This window comes from Hordeum vulgare, chromosome 3H, assembly GCF_904849725.1.
Source record: "Hordeum vulgare subsp. vulgare chromosome 3H, MorexV3_pseudomolecules_assembly, whole genome shotgun sequence".
NCBI classification, from domain to species: Eukaryota; Viridiplantae; Streptophyta; class Magnoliopsida; order Poales; family Poaceae; genus Hordeum; species Hordeum vulgare.
The window spans coordinates 603,332,501-603,349,188 of record NC_058520.1 but is presented as its reverse complement, the minus strand read 5'-3'; the positions used below and the strand labels follow the sequence as shown (position 1 = coordinate 603,349,188).

The following is a 16,688-nucleotide window of genomic DNA, read 5'->3' as shown; positions in this document are numbered from 1 at the left end:
AGCATGACATGGAAAGATGCAGGCTAGACATGAGCTAACGCAGCAACATCCGTCATAGACGGGTCGGAAGAATATCTGACGATATTTTCCGGGTCTCGGGCTACTACCGGTTACACTGGAAACGGAGGAAAAGTTCCATGTTTGCTATGCTAGGGACGCGTGACAAACGAACGGGCCGTGTATCCGGGTTCGTCTCGCTTTGCTGATCAACTTTCATGTTAAAATTATTTTGATCTGACTTACGGATTATTTAATATTAATTTTCAAAGTTTTATTAATTATTTAGGAATTAAAAACAGATTTAAATGATTTAATAAAATCCCATTATGACATCATCGCGATGTCAGGCTGACATCAACATTTGACAAGTCAACGGACCAGCGGGTCCCGAACGTCATAGGCACAAGTTTTATTTAAAATTAAATATTAATTAATCAGATTAAATTTTGTGGGGGACCCACGTGGCATTCTCTCATTAGGTTAATTAATTATTTTAACTAATATATCTATTTTTTTATTTAATAAAAACATTATTTTTATTATTTATATTAACTATCGCGTGGGGCCTCCCTGTCATAGACAGCGGGTGCATTGGCCCCACCGGTAAGTGACCTAAGGCTATTTACTCATCTTTTTATTTATAGATACCTAACCGTGCAAATACCGTATTCCTCTAAATATCCATATATGCAAATACATGCATCACATCTCATACATACATACATACATACATACATACATACGCATCTAATACATCATTTGTTTTTTTTATTTTCTCTCAAAACTCTCAACACTCATCTCTGTGTAACAAAGACAGAGAACTCTCTCTAACTCCACCTAGAAGAACACAAACTTCAAATCCTCCTACCGGAGTCCACCGTCGACGGATCGAGGCCCCGTTTGCCGGAACGGAACCGGGACGTCGAGGAGAACGACAAGGTGGGAGGAGCCCGAGGAGGGGCTCACCGACGGTGACGTGACGGCCCGGTGAAGCCGGAGTTCGCACGAAGGTGACGGTGGAGACGGCGTGGTTCCGGTGGAGACGGGCGTGCCGGCGAGGAGGAGCCGGCCGGAGGTTCGCCGAGAGGGGCCCCGGTGAGGAGGGGCCCCCGGAGATGGAGCCGCCGACGGGGAGGGGCGGCCACCGTAGAGAGGGCCGCCGGAGAGGGACCTCCCGGAAGGGGCCGGCCGCCGAGATGGGGGGCCGAGGTGGCCGGCACCCCTGCCGGTGGGGTGGAGGCCGAGAGGGGGCTCGCCACGGAGAGAGGGGAGGGGCCGAGGGGCGCCGGGGAAGAGGCCGCCGGCGGGAGGAGAGGGTCGTGGCGAGGCTGTCGGCGGAAGGAGGAGAGGTCGCCGGGGGGGCTGCCGGCGGGAGGAGGGTCGGTGGAGGGAGGGATCTGGGAGAGTGGGGCGACGGGAGGGAGTTGGGGGCTCTCGTGGGCAGGGAGATGGGGCGAGGGTCACGGGGGAGATGGGGGTCCTCTCGTGGGTGGGGGGAGAGGACCGAGAGTGGGGGAGCGTCGGTGGGTGGGGTGGGGCCCCACCACGAGGGTGGGTGGCTGGCGGCGGCGCCCAGGGGGGGGGGAGGGAGTAGCGAGGGAGGTGGCGTGGGAGGCTGCTCGCCAGGGGGGGGGGGGCGCGCTAGGGTTGCGGGATGAGGGGGGGTGGCCGGCTGGGCCTTGAGCCCAGTTGGGCCGGTTGGGGGTTGTTTTCCTTTTTTTTTTGATTTGTTTTTGTTTTGTTTTACCCTTTTCCTTTTCTTATTATTTCTTTCTTTCAGTTTTCTTTTCTCTAACTGATTTTTCTTTTTAAATACTTTCTTTTAATATACTTCCTTTTACAATTTATTATACATACTTTTAATCATCTCTTTCATATACATATTTTTTTAATACTTGCAATGAACTCATAACGTACTCTTCGTTTGTCTTCAATTTTTGAATCCGGACAAAACTCGAATCAACGCGGGTGTGAGATGGGAATTCGATGATGTGGCATCATTAGCGGGTGATCACTGTAGCTTAATTACAATCACTACTGTAGCAAAAGTCGAGGATGTCACAATTCTCCCCTACTAACAAGAATTATCATCCCGAGAATTAAGAGGTAGAGGGAAAGAGCCCGGGGTATTCATCACGAAGATGATCCTCGCGTTCCCAAGTGGCTTCATCTTCAGAGTGATTTGACCACTGCACCTTAAGGAACTTGGTGACCTTGCGACGAGTCTTACGTTCAGTTTGGTCGAGAATGCGGACCGGATGCTCTTTATAAGAGAGGTCTTGTTGTAGCTCTAGCATATCATGATCCACTGCTCGAATAGGGTCCTTGAAGCAGCGACGGAGCTGAGAAACATGGAAGACATCGTGAACCTGAGAAAGGTTCGCCGGCAGTTCCAATCGATAAGCCACTCTTCCACGCCTTTCGAGAACAGTGAAAGGACCAATATAACGAGGAGCTAACTTGCCCTTGATTCCGAAACGGCGTGCACCTTTCATTGGTGTGACACAAAGATAAGCCTTTTCGCCAGGTTGATAGACCATATCTTGATGATGACGGTCATACTGACTCTTCTGACGAGACTGAGCAGCCTTCAGATTCTCATGAATAATGCGGACTTGATCTTCGGCATGTTGAATAATATCCGGACCGAAGAGTGATCGTTCCCCAGTTTCTGACCAATTCAGAGGAGTCCGACACCTTCGCCCATACAATACTTCGAAAGGGGCCATCTTCAGACTAGCTTGATAGCTATTGTTGTAAGAGAACTCGGCATACGGGAGAGAATCCTCCCATTTCTTACCGAAAGAAATGACACAAGCTTGAAGCATGTCCTCGAGGATTTGGTTGACTCGTTCAACTTGTCCCTGGGATTGAGGATGAAATGCAGTGCTGAAAGACAGATGAGTCCCCATAGCCTTCTGAAAACTTTCCCAGAATTTTGAAGTGAACAAGCTGCCACGGTCCGAACTGATTACCAACGGAATACCGTGAAGTGAAACAACTCTTGACATATAAAGATCTGCCAGTTGACTAGCATTAATCGTTTCCTTGACGGCCAGGAAATGTGCAACCTTGGACAGTCGATCAATGACGACAAGAATAGCATCATTACCTTTCTGAGATCTGGGAAAACCAGTGACGAAGTCCATTTCAACGTGGTCCCATTTCCACTCGGGAATAGAGATAGGTTGCAGAGTTCCAGCAGGCTTTTGGTGTTCTGCTTTGATACGCCGGCATATATCACATTCTGCCACATAGCGTGCAATGTCTTGTTTCATATTGGGCCACCAGAATCTTTGCCGGATGTCTTGGTACATCTTGGTACTACCCGGGTGAATAGACAATGGTGTGTCATGAGCTTCTTCCATCACCTTCCCAGTCATCCTGAGATTTTCCTTCTTATTTGGGACGAATATGTGACCCTTGAAATACAAGGCGCCACCTTCATCAACAGTGAAAAAGGAGGGTTTACCCTTTGCAATATAGCTCTTAATCCTGTCGACATCATCGTCAAAGTTTTGTATATTCTTTATGGAGTTCACAAGATCTGGTTCAACCACTAGGTTACTGAGGGAACCCTGATTAACAACACGAAGGTTCATCTTTTGATACTCGTCAGGAGGGGGAACAAGGTAACCCTGAGGAACAATGTGGAGGTTCAGCTTACGGAATTCCTCTTGCAGACGATCGTGAACCTGATGAACCTGGAGGTGGTTGCAGTATGACTTGCGACTTAAGGCATCAGCCATTACATTAGCCTTGCCAGGGGTATATGATATACTACAGTCAAAATCTGCTATACGCTCCATCCATCTTTGTTGACGCAGGTTCAGCTCCGGTTGAGTGAACAAGTACTTCAGACTTTGATGGTCGGTGTAGATTTCACAGCGATTACCGACAAGGTATTGCCGCCATTCCTTCAATGCATGAATGACTGCGGCAAGCTCGAGATCATGAACTGGGTAGTTCTCTTCATGAGCACGCAGTTGACGTGAAGCATAAGCGATCACCTTGCGATCCTGCATTAGGACACAACCTATTCCTTGACGAGAAGCATCACAGTATATGACGAAATCCCTTTTCGTATCTGGAGGAGCAAGTACTGGAGCGGATGTCAGTTTGTCCTTGAGTGCTTGGAAACTTTCCTGACATTTATCAGTCCATTCATACTTAACACCTTTGTGAAGCAGGTTGGTTAAGGGCTTCGCAATCTTGGAGAAGTTCTCGACGAATCGACGGCAATAGCTGGCGAGTCCGAGAAAACTTCTGACTTGCTTGACATTCTTTGGGGGAGTCCAGTCAAGAATAGCTTGAATCCGTTCGGGGTTGACCGCAATACCATCCTTGGAAATCACATGACCAAGGTAAGTCACTTCGTCTAGCCAGAACTCACATTTGGAAAACTTCGCATAGAGTTTATGCTCCCGAAGCTTATCCAGTACAAGACGAAGATGTTCAGCATGCTCTTCTTTGTTCTTCGAAAACACCAGAATATCATCCAGATATACCATGACAAATTTGTCGAGGTAGTCCATGAATATATAATTCATCAATCGAGAGAAGGTTGCCGGTGCATTGGTTAAGCCGAAGGACATGACGGTGTACTCGTATGATCCATACCGAGTAACAAAGGCGGTCTTTGGAATATCCTCCTTGCGAACACGGATTTGGTGGTATCCCAATCTCAAGTCGAGCTTAGAGAAAACGGTGGAACCAGCAAGTTGATCATACAAATCATTTATCCGCGGGAGAGGATATTTGTTCTGAATAGTGGCCTCGTTGATAGGACGATAGTCTTGAACCAATCGATTTGTCCCATCCTTCTTCTTAACAAAGAGAGAAGGTGCTCCCCAAGCAGAGGAACTCGGACGGATGAAACCCAGACGGAGCGAGTTGTCAATTTCTTGCTTAAGTTCAAGGAGTTCATGTGGTGGCATTTTATAAGGACGCTTGGCAATAGGACTGGTACCGGGTACCAAGTCAATGACAAACTCGACAGCTCGAGCAGGGGGAATCCCCGGAAGTTCTTCTGGAAAAACATCTTGGAATTCTCGGACCACTGGTATGTTTTCAATCCCTTCAAGAGGCGACGCATTTAATGCATTCAAAGCATACAGCCGTGCCTCAGCATTACGGACGAGATGAGCATGGTAGCTTACTAGTTCATCTGAAGGGTGTAGGAGGTGGACGGTTTTGGTGGCACAAACGATCGATGCCGTATGAGCTTTCAACCAGTCCATCCCCAATATGAGATCAATGTTGGATGACTTTAGTAGGATGGGGTTGGCAAGGAATTCTAATCCTTCAATTTCAACTGGAACATGGGGGCAAACCACAGAGGTTCGGCATTCGCCCCCAGGGGTGTTTACCACTATCGGGATGTTCATCTCTTCGCTCCTAATGTCATGCATGTATGCAAAATTTTCCGACATAAAGGAATGCGATGCTCCTGTATCAAACAATACAGAAGCAGGTACTGAGTTAACGAGAAGTGTACCCATCACGGTAGCAGGCTGGTCTTGAGCTTGACCCATATCAATGTTGTTGGCCTGACCACGAACATAAGCAGGCTTAATGTTGAAGTTGCGGTTCTGGTTGTTGCCACGGCCAGTTGCGGGAAGTGCCAGCTGATTCTGATTCTGCCTGCAGTCTCTAGCACGGTGACCTGGACGGCCACACTTGAAGCACAGCCCGTCCTCAGGACGGGAAGGAGGAACTCGAGGCGGTGGAGCTGGAAGCCTCGGCTGCCTAGGTGGTGGAGGAGGCAGGCGAGGTGCAGCATAGGACGGCCTCGGAGTAGGAGCAGGTGCATGATACATGTTGTTGGGGATCCAGATCTTCCGCTTCTGTGCAGACGAGCCCGAAGATGAGCCCATGTCACGGTTGCGCTTGCTGCTATCTTTGTATTCCTGCAGACCAGTCTCAACCTGAATAGCCTTGTTCACGAGGGTGGCGAAATCAGCATAGTCCTGAACGAGGAGTGTCAGCTTGATATCAGGGTGGAGGCCTTCACGGAACTTCTCCTGCCTGCGTGCATCAGTCGCAATGCCTTCTTCAGCATAGCGAGATAATTCCAGAAATTCCCGCTGATAAGCATCCACAGTCTTGTTGCCCTGGACCAAGTTGCGGAACTCATGCTTCTTCCGATCCATGATTCCCTGGGGAATGTATCGAGCACGGAAAGCAGCCTTGAACTCTGCCCAAGTGATGATAGTTCCATCGGGCTGAGAGCGCATGTGGCTATCCCACCATTGAGCAGCGGGACCCTTCAGAAAGTAGGCGGCAAAGTTGACATAGCTCGCCAGGGGCACATTGGCAGACTCCAGCTCATAAGAAATGTCACGGAGCCAGTCATCAGCATCTAGAGGCTGAGTTGAGCTGCGGTAGATTGCAGGGTTGAGACGGCAGAAGTCTTGAAGTGTCACGCCTTGTGGTTGGTTCATGTTCGGCCTTTGGAACTGATCCATGAGCCCTTGCATAAACTGGCGGTTCAGCTCAAACTGTTGGATCATCCCCGCCATATACTCAGGAGGCGGGGGTGGTGCATCGTTGGCGGGGCCACGCGGGCGGCCAACTGGTCTAACCATCCTGTTAAATATTTAGCAGGGGTAGTTTAGCTTAAAGTAATTGAAAGGCATCGCACGCATTCATGAAGTAATCAAGCATAATGAAAGGGAAATGCGATAGATACTCCATAGTAGTTGAGTTCGACATACAGACCCATACATAAGTTCGATTACAGACTAACGATTAAGAACTCAAATTTGGCGATAGCCCGGACGCATTTGACGATACCCTGGACTCACTAGGCGGCGCGCAGGCACGCGGTGGAAGAGTACCACAACGAGATGTAGCGATAAGGCTACATCAACGTCGGAGAGGACGATCGAATCCTGGTAGCTGGCGGTGATAGAAGGTAGGGACAGGACCCTGTGTCCCGTTGTGACTCTGGTGAGGGTACCGCATCCAATCGAGCAGCTGAGGTCCAAGTGCAGGGGTTCTACCCCCAACATCAGTCCACTCGAGAGCTGATGGTAGCTCTGTCCTGCTCGGCTCGCGGATGCGCATAGGTGGAACCCTCGGACAGTGTGATGGCTGCAGCTCTGTCAACGCGTCGTAAAGACGAGCGCGCGTAGCATACAGCTCCACAGTCAGAGCTCGGAAAGCACGATCCATTGCCTCAGTGTACTGTACCAGAATCCGCGCGTCGTAGCGACGCGTCACGTAGGGGGCGCACACAGCGACGTAGGAACGGTCGTTGCGCTCCCGAACGTCAGAAGCGTAGGCAGTGAGATCAGACCCAGTCTCAACCCCAGCAGGAGCATGCGGGATGTATCTGAAAGGGCTCTCCTCCAGGTGAGGGTACGCTCCACGGAGACGGGTGATGACGATGTAGGCCGCATCATGGACGGCCATCTCGACCGACACTCCAATACCACAGAACACGTGGCGCTCGAGGGTCTCGCCGCCCCTCTGGTCGAAGATGCGAACCTCAGCCTGGTACTGGTACTGGTTGTACTCGCGGAAATCCTCGAACACAATGTACTCGGGGTACCAGCGATATCCCAGCCTGGTCAGGAGATCGACCAAAATGGCCGGGAACCCAGTCGTCTCAGTGGCCTGTGTCAGGCGCACGTGCTGTCTTGCGGGACGCATCTGAAAATAAGATTGAAGGATGTCAATGACAGTGTGTGTAATACATATTCAGGAGAAAAAGAGTAGATAGTCCAGCGCTCCGGATTGATGTGATTCGAGAACCTAATGTTAGAGTTAGTAAAATCTTTGCCCCGAAAGAGAAGAGAAAGTAGAGCCCAGAGTATAGAAAAGGAGTAAAAGATACTAATACCACCCAATTGAGATGTGGGCCCGTAAGCCACAACATCAGTGTTAGTAAGTTTTTCAAACACTAGACTCAACTTCGGCCAAGGAGTTGGAAAGGGGGCTACCTACATGCAGTTGGCTCTAATACCAACTTGGCGGGGCTGGTCGCCGGCGACAGGTAGGAGGCGGTGGGTGGCCGGCTGGGCCTTTTGCCCGGTTGGGCCGGTTGGGGGTTGTTTTCCTTTTTTTTTTTGATTTGTTTTGTTGTTTTACCCTTTTCCTTTTCTTATTATTTCTTTCTTTCAGTTTTCTTTTCTCTAACTGATTTTTCATTTTGAATACTTTCTTTTAATATACTTTCTTTTACAATTTATTATACATACTTTTAATCATCTCTTTCATATACATATTTTTTTAATACTTGCAATGAACTCATAACGTACTCTTCGTTTGTCTTCAATTTTTGAATCCGGAAAAAACTTGAATCAACGCGGGTCTGAGATGGGAATTCGATGACGTGGCATCATTAGCGGGTGATCACTGTAGCTTAATTACAATCACTACTGTAGCAAAAGTCGAGGAAGTCACAGACAAGTTCAACCAGTTGCTTGCCAGGATTAACGAGCAACAGAAGCAGATTGATGAGCTTAGAGGAGTAGTGCGCCAGGAAGATCCTGGACTCGATATTACCGGCGCCCCATCTAAGCGGAAAAGCAGCGTGGCTGAATCTGAGGCCCCGCCCGACGATGCACGAAGAATGATAGAGGGCGGTCCAGGCTACCCCGTGGATGGAATCAAGGAGTCAACATCATGTGAACTCCATCAGAAATTCAAGAACATATCCATGAAGGTGGCCGTCGGACAAGCTTTACCTTCTGGCCCTGATGCACGCTGGCATGGCCGTGAGATTACAGCTGGCTTTGCTAAAGTCGGGGTGGATGAAATCATGGCGGGGTTTCATGATATGGAGCTCGACATAGCTGGACCCGAAGATGAGAGGACACTCGAAGAAGTACTGGGTGGAGTCATCCTATGGGACAAGAACTACATCAAGCTTCCAGGCTCGGCCCCAAGGACAACACCGCCTCCGAGTCGTCGCGGGTCACCTACACCTCCATCACCTCCAAGCCCTCCACATGACGACGGCCAGCACAACACGAGTCCATGTCGATCACCGTCGCCGGACTTGGGTCGTCCGTCTCCGCCGCCGCCCGCTCCGGATACTAAGCGGAAGCGTGCCAGCAAGAACGCTTCGTCGATGATTTCTAAGCGACGGAGCTCCCCAAAGCGCAAACTGTCGCCCCTCCCAAAGGTACCTCATGCTAATCTTCCTATCAGACCTTATGATCGTACCGCCGAGGAAAACGCGAGGATAGCAAAGGAACATCATGATGCGCAGATGAAAAAGAAGGAACCCGAGCCCCGCCCGGAATACACCGAGAAGCAAATAGCATATGCAAAATACTTCACGAACCTTCCATCACAGTATGACTTACACCATAAGCCTGATGACTATACACGCACATTGCAGAAGGAAGTGAAAAAGAGCAGATCACGTGCAAGTGCAAGTGGGAGCAAATCAAGTTCAACTACAAGCAAAAAAAGACCACACGTTCCTCAGCTTGGACAACAGGCCAAACAGTCGATCCCACCCCTCAGGGTGTTACCCGAGAATGTCCCCCCTCTGGTGCAGGGGCAAGATTTGGAATTAGCAAAGAAGTGGGCGGATGAATGGGGTATCCCGGTTGAAGACATTCTGGCTTCCCAAGACGACAGGTTACCCAAGGCTGTGGTAGCCCCTAACCCATAGTTTGTCATGGGAGCGCCTTTGGTCAGCAAAGATGATCTCCCAACAAATATGCGTTACTTGCATACATGGTACTTAAGTGAATCAAAGAATGGGAGAACGATGATCGTGGTGAGTGTCCCACGGGAGTACTACGGCCGCCCGAAGAAATCCATATCGACTTTGATGAACTCTTCCAGATGTACAATGTCGACGCCCTCGACAAATCGCTTATGAGTTGCTACTGTGTGTAAGTTTTTCAATTCGTTGTCTACATATAACTTGTTTAGTTATTTCATTTCATTGTCTACATATAACTTCTACTCTATTATGCAGAATGAAGATTCTGGAATGTAAAAATAGGAACATCCTAAATATTGGGTTTATTGACCCAGATAAAATACATATAGCGACGATAACTGATAAACCCAAGGAGACGAAGGAAAACCTTCTAAGGTTTCTAACAGATCAAAATTTCTGTGACCACATACTCTTTCCATACAACTTCAGGTGAGGGTCTTTACTCTGTTGTGTCCATTCACTTATAAGTGTAATTGATAAGTTACTGACACACACATATATATATATACATGTGCAGCTTCCATTGAATTCTGTTGGACATTCAAATTGATAAGGGAAGAGTTGATGCCTTCGACCCATTATCGAGACCCTTGGAACAGTTCCAAAGCCTGCAGGACATGCTCCAAGGGTAATTTCAATCATTCTTGCGCTCTATCGGTCTCTTTCGATGATTTTCTGATATATCAATTAATGAAAAACTTAGCAAATCATTTTCCTTGTCGGACAGGGTTTGGAAGCGGTTCAAGTGCGTGACTCCCGGTATCGAGCCTGAGAAGCTGACCTTCAGAACGGCTCAGGTAAGTAGTAGTTTGATATACTTCTATTTTCAATACATTTATGATGCTAGATTATTATTTTGATTATATATATTATATTCTCGTAAAGTGCGACCAGCAGCCACGGGGGACGCATCTATGCGGATACTATGTTTGTGAGACCATTCGCACGTTTACCTCTGAGCACAAGGATCACAGATACGACGTAAGCAATGAACATTCACACCTCTATTTTTACCCGTTATTCTTTGTTATCATGATTGATATTCATATTCATCTCCTCTTCTTATATAGTACACGGTCATGAGGGAGAAGTCCCTACCAGAGCAACGCGCGATTGATGTTGCAGAGGAGCTTGCGACCTTTCTGAGGACGGAAGCTATAGATGACAAAGGACGATTTAGTGTAGCTAGGGGCCATTACTGATGTTGGTCCATGTAATTGAATAGACGGGCTCTAGTCCTGATAATTCAGATCTCCATATAATTGTATATATATGCTCGCCTGTAAGATAAGTTAATCTTATATATATATATATATATATATATATATATATATATATATATATATATATATATATATATATGCATAATTATTTATATTTAGAATTATATGAAAACTAATTCCCAACACCAAACGAGGCATCACGTTAATCTCCCGAACACCTAAACCCTAAAACCCTAAAACCCTAAAATAAACAAAATCTGCAGAAACTCTTTAGTCCCGGTCCGTGTTAAGACCCGGGACTAAAGGGCCTGCCCCTGAGGGCGCTCCGAGGCGCCCACGTGGAGCACCTTTGGTCCCAGCTTGGAACAGGGCCGAAACTAAAGGTTAGGCCTTTAGTCCCGTCCCTTTGGTCCCGGTTGGTGAACCGGGACTAAAGCCCCTTACGGGCCGGGACTATAGGCCCCATCCCCACTAGTGCCACCCCATCGAAGCCCGCCGTACTACCGACATCGCCGCCGGATTAGAAAGACCATTGGAGCACGGGACACAATAAAGTGGGAGGAAGATGGCCGGTGGGTGACGAGCTCCAAGGCAGCGGACGAACAGGTGCTCCTCTCGTCGTCCTCGTCCCGATGATAGGGCAGGCAGGCGGCGGATCCGACTGTTTCGATGTGGATTTGGCGGCGGGGCTGACAGATCAACGGAGAGGTAGCCGGAGACGGCGAGCTCCAAGGCTGGTTCGGACTTTTACAGTATCTGCTGAAGTTAGATTTTATTTTGTGGGGCGAGCGGATATAACGGATGTGCTAGACATGCTCTGAAACGAAAGCTTCGTCCCTCGTTCCCCTTCCACTAGATGAACCCTCAATTCCGCAGCGTTTGCCATGCATCGGATGGCGGCGGCAGAACCGCGCAGGAGCGCCCGGCTGCAGTCTAAGCGTGCCCGGGAAACGTCTCCGCCGGCGATCCGTTCCGTGTAAGCCGCTTATCTCCCTGTCCACATACCCTCGGGCCTCTATAGGTACCATCGTCACCTACCTGACGTTCAGTAGTATTACGGGCGTCCAATACCTAATGGCGCCAGAAACTGTGGATGTTGCGTGAAAGAATTCGGTGCCTCAAATAGCATTTAAGGAAGCAAAGGGATGATTTTGTTTTTAGTACTAGGATATTGCAGTTGAGTCTGCCAGATACATATGTGAAGTATTCGCTTTGACAGTATTTCAACGATTTTGATTTTAGGTGACATGTGTGGTGGCACAAGAAAATGGAAGTCCATCAGCTGAAAGATAGCAAAATATATTTATGAGTTGACAGAATACACCAATTGCTACGACATGAAATTAAGATTTGGAGCGGTAGAATTAGGGTCCGGGGTGAAGAAACCCTCATGCTTATCGTTTTACTTTCAACAGGATTTTATCGCTTATGCAGTGTATGTTTGTAGTAGAACTCCTGAGGTTCTTTGTGAAGATCAATAATGATAACAGAATCACATGATTAAGCTAAAACTAGGTTGTTCCTTTGATTTGTATATCTGAGTGAAATAACAAACTTCAGCCTAGCTTATACTGCTTCTAAAATAATAATAATAATAATACCATCTATCTGATCAATCCGCTTATTTGTTTTCAGGGTGGTTTGGTGCATGAAAAATTGTGGGACTTGATGGCTAATGAGCCTGATGTTGTCATGGAGGAAGGTTTTCCTAATGCCACAGGACGTGAACAGTCAATAAAAGGGATGCGGACATCAGAACTCTGCTTGCACCCAGCTGGTGACACCCCAAGTTCATGTCGTCTATTTGACGCTGTTGCAAGTCTTTGCATACCAGTCATTGTCAGCGATGACATTGAGCTTCCTTTCGAAGGGATGATTGACTATACAGAGTTCTCCATTTTTGTGTCAGTCGGTAACGCAATAAGACCCAAATGGCTAACAACCCAAATGGCTAACAAACTACCTAAGGAATATCTCCAAGCAGCAGAAGGATGATTTGAGAAGAAACCTGGCCCGAGTCCAACATATCTTTGAGTACGAAAACAATCAGCACGATAGCGGGGACTCCGCCCCAGAAAATGGTGCTGTGAACCATATATGGAAGAAGATTCATCAGAAGTTGCCGATGATTCAAGAAGCAGTCACCCGGGAGAAGCGGAAGCCAGAAGGCGCATCGATCCCACTTCGGTGCCATTGTACATGACTGCCTCCCTTAGTCACCGAACCCCACGAAAGGATCAGCTGACTGCAAGTCAATTTATTTTTCTCTTGGTAGTTGCAAATATGAGCATGTAACAGTAGGCCAACGCTTCTTCCGTTTTCTACTATTCAGGAATGGTTTTCCATATTGCTCAATGTGTTGTTGTCTGGGGTTTGTTTGTTCACCGAAGAACTATCAAAAGAAATGGAGAATTTCCCCCACATTAGCCAGTATTGAAGGCTGAATACAGATTGATGTATATTGGTAGTATAAATGGTTAAAACAAATGTTTATCTAGATATTGGTACTACCTATTTTCTCTTTCACAGGAAATGAGATGAGAAAGCCTCAATTTACCAAGATATTGTTGTGCTACCAAACAACAGAAATGCTACCAACAGACGGCCAAGGGAACAGAGATATTGTCATCTACTACAACAATTACAGGAATATAGTCCACCACCTTTCTTCTTTCTTTTCCTCTTCAAGAAGATGTGAAATCTTAATATACTGGATCATCATCTTCTTACTAATCAGGCATGCAAGAGCTGGCAAACCACACCCCCAGAACTATATAAGCCAAAGTTGTACCAAAAAGAAGAAGCATCATTAGCCATCTACCTTCATGTATTGCATCATAACACCATTTTTGTCAACCAGGCCAACAACGACGCGCAGTGGATCTCTGGCTCTCAGCATCTACAGAGGAAGATCTGTAGTATTCAGTGCAATTCTAATAACAAGATTAAAAATTTCAATTTTGTTTAATTATTTTAAAATATTGAAATATTTGTGTTTTTTTGGAAAAAACAAAATATAAAACTGATTGCTAGACTATTCCATGCACCACTACTCTTCCATCAGATGAAGAATGTTAGGTTGGTTTCTTTGCGTCCATACTCGACAACATTATAAAATTATTATCGATGCTTATCAGAGTTGTATATAAGAAATGACACTTCATACTTTGTAAAGCGATATAGTATAAGATTATTATTGTTGTTTATCAAACATTTTATGGCATGTACTATCACAGGAAGCAGGTTTTACGTTATTTTTTGTCCGTTGCAACGCACGGGCATTTGTATTAGTCTTTACCAACTAATAAAGCAAATAATGTTTCTGTCGTACGTCATAAACATTACCCCTAAAGTTGCTTAAAATTACCCACTATGCCACCCATAAGTCAAAAGAAAACGGTTCCTTTTTTATCACAAATCGCTCCGCCATGTATTGGTTTATAAGATGTTGAATCGCAATTTGGCAACTAAGCTGTCCTAGCGTACTGGCTCGAGCGTGCCCCTTCTTCCTTGAACACCCGGGTTTGAGTGTTGTACTAGCATATTTGTTTCTTTTTTTTTCTATCAGGCTGATTCAAATCAAGCAATTTTCATTTATTTTTTTCTCTTTTTTTTTTACCTTTTCTTCTTTTCTTCTATCGGGTTGATTCAAATCAAAGCGATTTTTGCTTTCTTATTTTTTTTTATCTTTTCTTCTATCAGACTGATTTAAATCAAGCGATGGGAATTGGGAGGAGAAGATGAAATGGACTATTTTTGGAAGAGGCCAACTATCTATAATAGATTGTCAAATTATATACCACTAACTAGACCGCGAACATTTTTTTTGCCCCAATGACCTCTGGATTAGTTCATCTTGATTTATTTCACTCACGTACGACAGTATGCATGCGAGCACAGCGGCACCCGGCGTACACAACATAGGCCAGATATGCATACAAAGTGGTTGCCGAATTTTGAATCTATTTTATGCTCCCATGCGAATTGCACTTTTATAGGATAAGCTTATTTTTGTTTGTGTCGTAGCTAAAGATTATTTTTTATAAATTAAAAGCGTGTAGCATTTTTCTTATGTTGCAACGCACGGATCTTTTGCTAGTAGCGGCTAAGCAGGCGCTCATGTCGTTCGTCCGTCGTTGTTAGCGAGAGATTACCGTGCGTTGACACATGGTATCTGTTTCCCACCGGTTTTTGGTAGGTTTGTTTCCTTTGTTTACGTTGTTAGACCGGACTGGTTGGTTTCTACTAGGATTTTCCTGCCATATGCGGTGAGCCGCTGTCTCTTCTTTACTTCATGTATTGCCAGGTTCCATTGAGCTTTCTTCTCTTTCTCTTTTCAGTGTCTTCCGTCCTACAGTACGCAGAGTTCGAAGGGTCATTTTTCTTTGTCCTCGGTTCGCTCGCCTCCATGGTGGCGGAGGCTGACCGCCCTACTCCACGCGGTCGCCGCGGGCGGTCGGCTGCTCTTCTGCCGCGAGGCAGTACACATCGTCCAGCCCACGGATCTGCTTCCTTGATTTCTGGTTCCTCCGGGACTTCTCATCCTCTGATTGGACCCGTTGATCGATCTTCTCCGCCTCACCGGTCGACCGCCGCGTCTTCTCATCTTCGTGACCACGGACTACAAGGCGCTCACTGTGCTTCGTGCCTTAATCCGTCTGATGGTCCTGGTTGTACGACATTAGTTTCTTTGCCCTCTTCTTCAGCGGACAGTATGAATGTGCCTGCCAATCCTTTCTTTACGTGCTCTTCTTCGTCCTCTGCTTTCCATGTGTATGCTGCGTCTGCTCCCTCTGTTGGTATAACCCTTGATGTGGCTGTTATTTTCTTCTTTGATTTTATCTCCATCTATTTTTAGATCCCTTTTTTTGTGTTCATGATTTCGATCCTGCAGGTGAGCTTGCGGATCCTGCTGAAGCACGGCGCCCGCCATCGTTGAGGTATTCGTGAGGGGAAGCGTCCTAACTGCATAAGAAAAGGGAGACGCTACGCGTCATCCGCAGTCGGCTCGCTAGCCACTGGATCAACTCATCACGTGCGTTTGCTAGCCGTATGATTAATAATAGTATTTTTTTTATTCCATATGATTAGTACTAAGCAGCTCACTTAGGTAGCCGTTGCTTTCATGCGACACGTGGGCATGAGTCCCAAAGAATGTTAACGTGTAAGTGTGATCCATCTAGGCTATGTTACTTGTTCAGGTAGCTAGCCTCTATATTCGATGCTTAGCGTTGTCCTCACGTTGCAATAGAGGATGTGTTGCAAGTTTTTTTTTGCAACACAAATCTTGTTAAAAAATATTTATAACGGACATAGTGTTGCATATCTTTTTCAACAAAGGTATTGTTTCAAAAATAAGTTATTGCAACGGAGGTTTGTTTCCTTTTATTTGTAACAGCCGACTTGTTGCAGAATTTTATTTTATTTCCATTTTTTTTAATATCAGTGTTGTTGCAAAAGTAACTTTTGCATCATAGATATCGTTGCAGAAAAATTACAACAAAGATGTAGTGTTCGCATGGGCCATGCATGGGACATGTGTCATAAAGAGGCGACGGACGCCTCGTGCTGGATCAGTCGTCAAATCTAACCGACTACATTTTTGCAACTTCTGCAACATAGACCAATGTTGTAGAATTTTCTTGCAACGGACGTCATGTTGTAAAATACATTTGTAAGAGAGGTTGTGTTACGTAATATTTTACAGCAAAGATTATATTGCAAAAATAATAATATTTGCAACGAGAATTATGTTGCAGAATTTTTTCTAAGAGAGA

At 46.3% G+C, this 16,688-nt stretch overlaps 1 pseudogene; it reads left to right on the top strand.

Annotated features, from left to right (window-relative positions):
- LOC123442215 overlaps nt 1–13,246 on the top strand; it is a 135,078-nt pseudogene extending 121,832 nt beyond the window's left edge.
- Nucleotides 13,247–16,688: the final 3,442 nt, after the last annotated feature.